Source organism: Nannobrachium achirus, assembly GCF_963921795.1.
Source record: "Nannobrachium achirus genome assembly, chromosome: 14".
Lineage (NCBI taxonomy): Eukaryota > Metazoa > Chordata > Actinopteri > Myctophiformes > Myctophidae > Nannobrachium > Nannobrachium achirus.
The window spans coordinates 64,261,977-64,268,941 of record NC_137821.1 but is presented as its reverse complement, the minus strand read 5'-3'; positions in this window follow the sequence as shown (position 1 = coordinate 64,268,941).

The window sequence follows — 6,965 nt, the reverse complement described above, 5'->3', positions numbered from 1 at the left end:
TTACTGCCAAATCCAGTGTGCAAAGCTCATACAGTACACAGCCTAAAGACCAGATGTCACTGGAGGGCAAAGAATAATAATAAAGTCAGTATTATTTAATATTGCCCAAGTCATTTTCTCTTTAGCAACAAACTATACATTTCCTTATTTTCTTCCTTGGTTAGTCTACACCAGGGGTCTTCAAAGTTGTTCATGCCAGCAAGGGCCCTTTAGATGAAACGGGGACCCCCACTACATATTGTATACAATTATGTTGCAGATTAAACGTTTTCATAGACTTCATAGATACTGTAGCTTCATAGACTTGTTTGACAGCACTATACACTATCATCAGTGTATGTTGGATTCATGTTTATGTTTATTTTCACACATTTAACCGCTTAAAGGGATATTTCACCTTCAAAAAATGTTTGGTAATTTTATCATCTAATCAGGCTTTTATGAACACCCTGAACAGTTTTTAATTTGCTTGATTCAATATTTAGATATTTGATGTAAATGTTACCAGGCCCTCCTCCTCCAGGGCTTCTCCCCATACACACCCACTGTAACTTCAAACTACATTTTAACCATGATAGATGAATTAAAAATAGCCATTGAAGAATCAAAGAATACTTTGATACTAGTAATACTAGTATCAAAGAATTATTAAAAACAGTTATTGAAAAAACACAGTCTGCTCACGTATTAGGAGGCTAGTATGAGTCACCAGAAAAAAAAATACCGGTAACTGGTGTTTTTAATGAAACTATCATGGTTAAAATGGAGTTTGAAGTTACAATGGGTGTGTATGGGGAGAGGCTCTGGGCGTGGAGGGCCTGATAAAATTTACATCAAATATCTAAATATTGAATCAAGCAAATTAAAATCTGTTCAGGGTGTTCATAAAAGCCTGATTATACGATAAAATGACCAAGTTTTTTTTTTAAGTGAAATATCCCTTTAACCAACAAGCAATACTTTACATACAATATAGGCCAACACAAAACCTCTTTGCAAAATATAGCCGATCTACAAGCTCTACAACGCTTCTTGCTGAGAGGCATTGTGAGCTTGTAGATCTGCTATTTCTGGCTGAGGTTCTCCACAGAATAAGGATGCCATACAAGGGATTCATGTACTGTCCTATCACATAACGATTTGGCCACCCCCACTGTTGTAACTCTGAGGACCCCCTATGGGTCCTGGACCCCCTGTTGAAGACCCCTGGTCTACACTGTTAAAAACATAAACAGATCTATAGACCTCTGTACCTTTTGGCATCATATCTGCCATCTGTCAAAGTTTCAGGACTTGAATATGGAGAAGTGTTGACAGCATCAAATCTGTTTTGGTTAATTGGAAGGTAGTAATTAAATCTATGAATAGATACTTTGATCATTTAACTGAATGGTTTCGTGAAATTATGTTTCTAATTCAACATGTACAATACCTCTCACTGAGTTCTCCAAATCCTCCCAAACATACGGTTCCAAATTCTGTGAGGAGTATCCTCTGAGACATGACAAAAGAGAAGGCTGTGAAATCATATCATGTCACTTGTTATAGCATAGCTTCACCTGTCAAGGATCCAACCAGCCGAACTATACACCACAGTAGACTTTAGTTTATGCACCAACTGGCGGGGTTAAATTGTGTCGACAGCTGAATAAAAATCAACAAACAACTTGGCACGAGTTTAATTCCCTCGAGGTGTTTGAATAAAGGTACAATCAAGGTGGCAGTTAGGGAGGGGTCGTTTTTTATTGAGGGGTGTTACTGGAGAAAATGTATAAGCCCTTTTATAAAATGCCATGACCCTCCCTCTCAATTGGGGAAAAAATCAGTGACCCTCCCCAAGCATTAAAATAAAAAAGATTGACCCTCCCCTACAACATGGCATTTACCACAGTAAAATTATGCCTATAAAACCTATATTATTATATTCCTAACCAGTGGCGAGAACAGAACAGAGATTTTTTTTCTTTCTTTCTTTTTTTACTGTAAATCATTAGGATTTTTTTTATGGTTAAAAAACGGGTGCGGGCGGCAGCAGCAATGAACAATAATGAATAGGCTAATATAATGCATTGAGATCCCAGCTGCACTTCATCCCAAAAACACATTTCCAAATATAAACTAACACACCCTCCAAACTAAAGTAACACACAGTGAGTAGCCTATAGTGCTGCTAGTGTAAAAGTCAACGTGGACATCAAATAAAAGGTGAGAAGTTCTCACAGGTTGAGAACAGGTTATTTGACATCTAGGTAACAGATTAAACAGTTGACACATGTGCACAACAGAGAGAAGGCTTGTAACTGCTGCCATTCATTTTGTGCTGTTGATTGCCTGTCGTCAAATCTGGGTCAAATGCGCATTTTCAACGAGCGGTCGTTAATTCTTTTTAGCACCTTTTCACTTTTTACTTTAGGGAGGGGGGATACAGTTCTGACAACCATTGTTTCTGCCTTACACAGCTCTCCATTGTTTTAGGAAAATAAATTGTAGTATAAACACAGCCACTTCAGTTCATTCACACTAACTGCAGTGACTGTGGGGCATTTCCAGGGATGGCACCCAGGGTTTGTCATTAAATGAAGCAGAAGGCTGTTGACAATGGTTGCATAAGTGCCTGTACCTCTGGAGCCATTGTTTGCTTTTGAAAAATTGCATGACCCTCCCTTGAATTCAAAGTGAAATCAGCAGACCCTCCCTAGGACTGAAATTGAAATAGCATGACCCTCCCCTATTTTCCTCCAGTAACACCCCTCAATAAAAAACGACCCCTCCCTTAGTGTCCTGTACACCCCCCACCCTCCCGGATATGTAAACTGAAACGGCTCAAGAACGTTTTGGGTACATTGTCTAGAGTCCAGACGTTCCTGTTTTACAAGTTTTGCTTTGATGCGTTTTGGAAGAATGCTCTTCCCCACTGTGATCGGGCATTGAATCTAAACAGGTTGCTCTTGCCTTCCTAAATAAAGGGCACTTCCGTTCCGGCATTCTTCTGTTTTGTATTAAATCGATTATTATTTCTGATTGAGTTTTGCTCACATTCTTTCTATTTTGATGGTCAGGGCACATGGCCTGTAGTATTCATGACCTTTGGGTTGGCTTGGCTGTTCTCTCTGTAGGTACTGTGTGTACACACAGTGAGTGCATGTGTGCGTGCGTTGCATGAGTGCGTGGTACCTGGGGTGAGAGATCTTTGTGGAGGAGTTCTCTTTCGTGAATTGCATTCAGAGCCATGCAAGTCTGGACAATCCACTGTAGTATCTGTTAAGAAAGTATCAAGAGCATGAATATCTGTGTAACAGGGCTGCAAGGAAGTTCATTTTATATTTGCAAATAGGTTTGTAGTTGCATCCCCTACAATACAGTTCTCTTGGGTTTATTTTGTCAATGGAAATAATAAGTATTTCATGTCCACGCTTACTACAGTAGCTACAGTAACAGGCCTATGTCACATAATTGATTTATTTATGTATTATTCTGTCAGTGTCAGGCTTAACGCTACTGTAACACTAATACTAATCACTAAGCCAGCAATACATGGATATTCACTCAAAGATCCTGCATATGGTCTTTGTTGGGTGGAAATCATTACAGTATGTCCAAGACAAAATTCAAATTCAGAAATAGCAAAAGTAGCAGCTCGACAAGCTCAAAGTGCGTCCTTCGCACCACGTTACAATCTCCTACTTTTGGTGCTTTATTGTGACGCTGCAGTATGATGATGAAGTAGGGCGTTAATCTATGGGGGAAAATATCTAAATCAATAAAATGAAATATGGAGACAGGAGATTTCGGCCAGACAGCAACATTCTATCTACTACAGCAGGGGTTCCCAATTTTTTTTTGTCTCAGGGCACCCCATCAATATTGTTTTAATCCGAGGCACCCTACATTATAATTTTCACTCCCAGTACCTTATATTTATAGCATATCTCGGGTGGAAACCTTGTATGTCCTAAACCGTATAAAATGTACTAAACCAAAATCTATAAAATGTACTAAACTAATTAAAACAAATGTACTAAACCAAAATCTATAAAATGTACTAAACTAATTAAAACAGCAGATCTACAAGCACACAACGTGCTTGTAGATCTGTTTTCACTAGTTTTGTGAGACGGTCTTGTATGATGAAGCAGGGCTTTGCTTTACCAAAAGACTTGGAGATACAAGGTTTCTGCCCGACAGTGATGATATTTTAGTGATTATGTTGCGAGGAAACCATTGAGATAATAGCCATTTTGGTTAGAACAAGTGTCCAAATAAATTCCAAATATTATCAAATTATCTTGCGGCACCCCTGGACTGCCGTCATGGCACCCCAGGGTGCCCCGTCACCCACTTTGAAAACCCCTGTACTACAGTATGTGTCATGGAAACAGCTAGTTTACCTGGTCTTCCTCAAATGAACCTCCAGACCTTTTCTGTTCCTGAATCTTTTGAGCCAGATTCCCACCCAGGCAGTGGTCCATCACAATGTAGAGACAGTTTCCATCTAGCAAAACCATTTTTGAAAGACACTCATTCACTTTTAACATTATGCACAAAAGTACTCAAATTATTTACTTGATATAAGTTATACTGCAATGCAGAAATGTTACAAGTAAAAGTCGAGGACTCTATTTTGATTGTCTTAAAGGGGAAGACCACCCATTTTCAATATTGAACTATGTCATTAATATACCTTAGAGGAGTTGTGTGGAAATAGAAAAAAAAGTCCCCCCCCCCCCCCTTCTGTGTTGCCTAGAACTGGAAGATTGATTTTGGGGTTTGTATTGTAAAGTACAACGGTGTGATGTCATCAAGTTGTACTTTACCATACAAACCCCAAAATCAATCCTATCCAATCCAATCCAAAGCTGCACGTCGGAAAGTCAGAACTCTCCGATGAATATTTCGGTGGTTGGAGACAGTATGGACAGGCCGTTAAGTTAAGGCATAAGAGCTGGTACTTAAGAAAATCAAAATACAGCCCCGAAGTCAAAGTTTACTTGCGTAAAAGTACAAAAGTATTGGTATCAAAATGTACTCATGTAGATTTTCTCATTTCAAGTTTTCAAAATGTATAATAATCTTTTGACAATATGGGATCTACAAGCTCACAATGTGTCACGTTTGTTGCTTGGCTGTTTTCAAATGTCCGAAATGTATAAAGGGCTGAAGTGGTTAATGTATATTTTGTAATAATCAAAATCAAAAGGTTTTCAAATAATTGTTGTGGAGTAAAAGTATAATAATTGCCTCTGAGATGTAGACGTAAAAGTAGGCCTACAGTGATGAAGTATCTATATCTATAATATCTATTGACAGGACTTCTATTCACCAGTGGATCTTCCATATAGAGGTTTATTTCATGCAGTTAGTTAGGTTATGAGTAGCAGAGCATAAGCAAGCGGCGGTCACTTTTACAACACTTCACACCAACAAAATCCCTTCTCTCAGTAGGCAGTAGGTCTTGGCCTCCCTTCTCTTCCAGCTATTTCTTAATATTAGGCAATATTATCCATCTTGTGATGAGGTCAGATGGATATCTGCACGTGATTTCTAGGTGTAACAAATTACATCAATTTCCCCATAAGTTCACTTTAACCTAGTGCAGGGGTAATGAATTGCATTTTTATAGTAGGCAACCTTATAGGCACAGGTGCCAACAATGACACAGTGCAGGGTGATCACTGGCACTGACTTTCATCATAATTTTTCTGTAACTCCACTGACACACACACACACACACACACACACACACACACAGACACACACACACACACACACACACACACACACACACACACACACACACACACACACACACACACATAATGCATAGTGCCAGTAAATGCGGTTTAATGCTGTATTAATTTAGTTTCATGTTGCAAATGACACATCGTGAAAAGCTCAGGTCGTTTGGAAATACGCTTTGGATTGTATTAGCTTTCCTGATATTTTCCAAAATATGTGTAAAAACTGTATCTGCCTCTCAAAATTCCCATTGGTAACATAGAATTCAGATTTATTTCAGCTGGGTAGGCCTACAGGTTGATGCTGAGTGCATCTCTCCATTCCGACATCGACATGTCTCCATTCCGACACTAACCCTATCTCTAACCCTAACCTTAATCTCAATGGAAGTGTTGCCACTCCGACAATAAGAAATCACTGTCGGAGTGGTGACATGTCGGAATGGAGAGCGCCCCCCGTTGATGCTTTAATTGAATAAAATGTAAGCCTACCCTCCTCAAAGGATTTTTCATAGCTCACAACATGCAGATGGTTTGCATCTTTAAGCGTATCAGTTTCAGACTTGATCTTCTGATAAGTATCATCAGAAACCTGTTGATTAAAATGTGATGAACATTACTTCAGGCCATAACGTCACAAATATACTTTTTCGTCCTAGTTTGGACAAATTAATAAATAATATAAACATTGAAGGTGCTGAATGAAAATTATCACACAGATAAACAGAATCTGCATTCAAAAGTTCTAAACTTCAGATACTATTCAATGACACAATACTAGGCAACTCAAGCATCTTTATTTTATTTTATTTCATTATAATTCATCTGTTCATTTTTAAGACACACTTCTTACCAGTGCAATGAAAAGGACAAATTCAAGTGGGAATTAAGATAACTAACTAATAAAAGGAGCAGTTCACCCAGAAAATGATTTCCCCCCCCCTTTTTTTGTCCTTTAAGCTGGTTAAGTAAATTAATTACCCCTCATATTCAGAGGATAAGGTGCAATGGAAATATCACTCATGAAGAGAGAGAATTTATTTGTATATTCCTTTAACCCAACTTGAATAATAATATTGTAGATGCAGCTGTTACAGTAGCAATATCAATCAACTATGATGCATTGTATAGAAGAATAACTGGAGGAACCAACCTGTGACATTTTGATCTCTCTGATGATAAACTGGTCACCTTCCTTAGAAGTGGCAACAACTCCTGTCTCACCAGCAG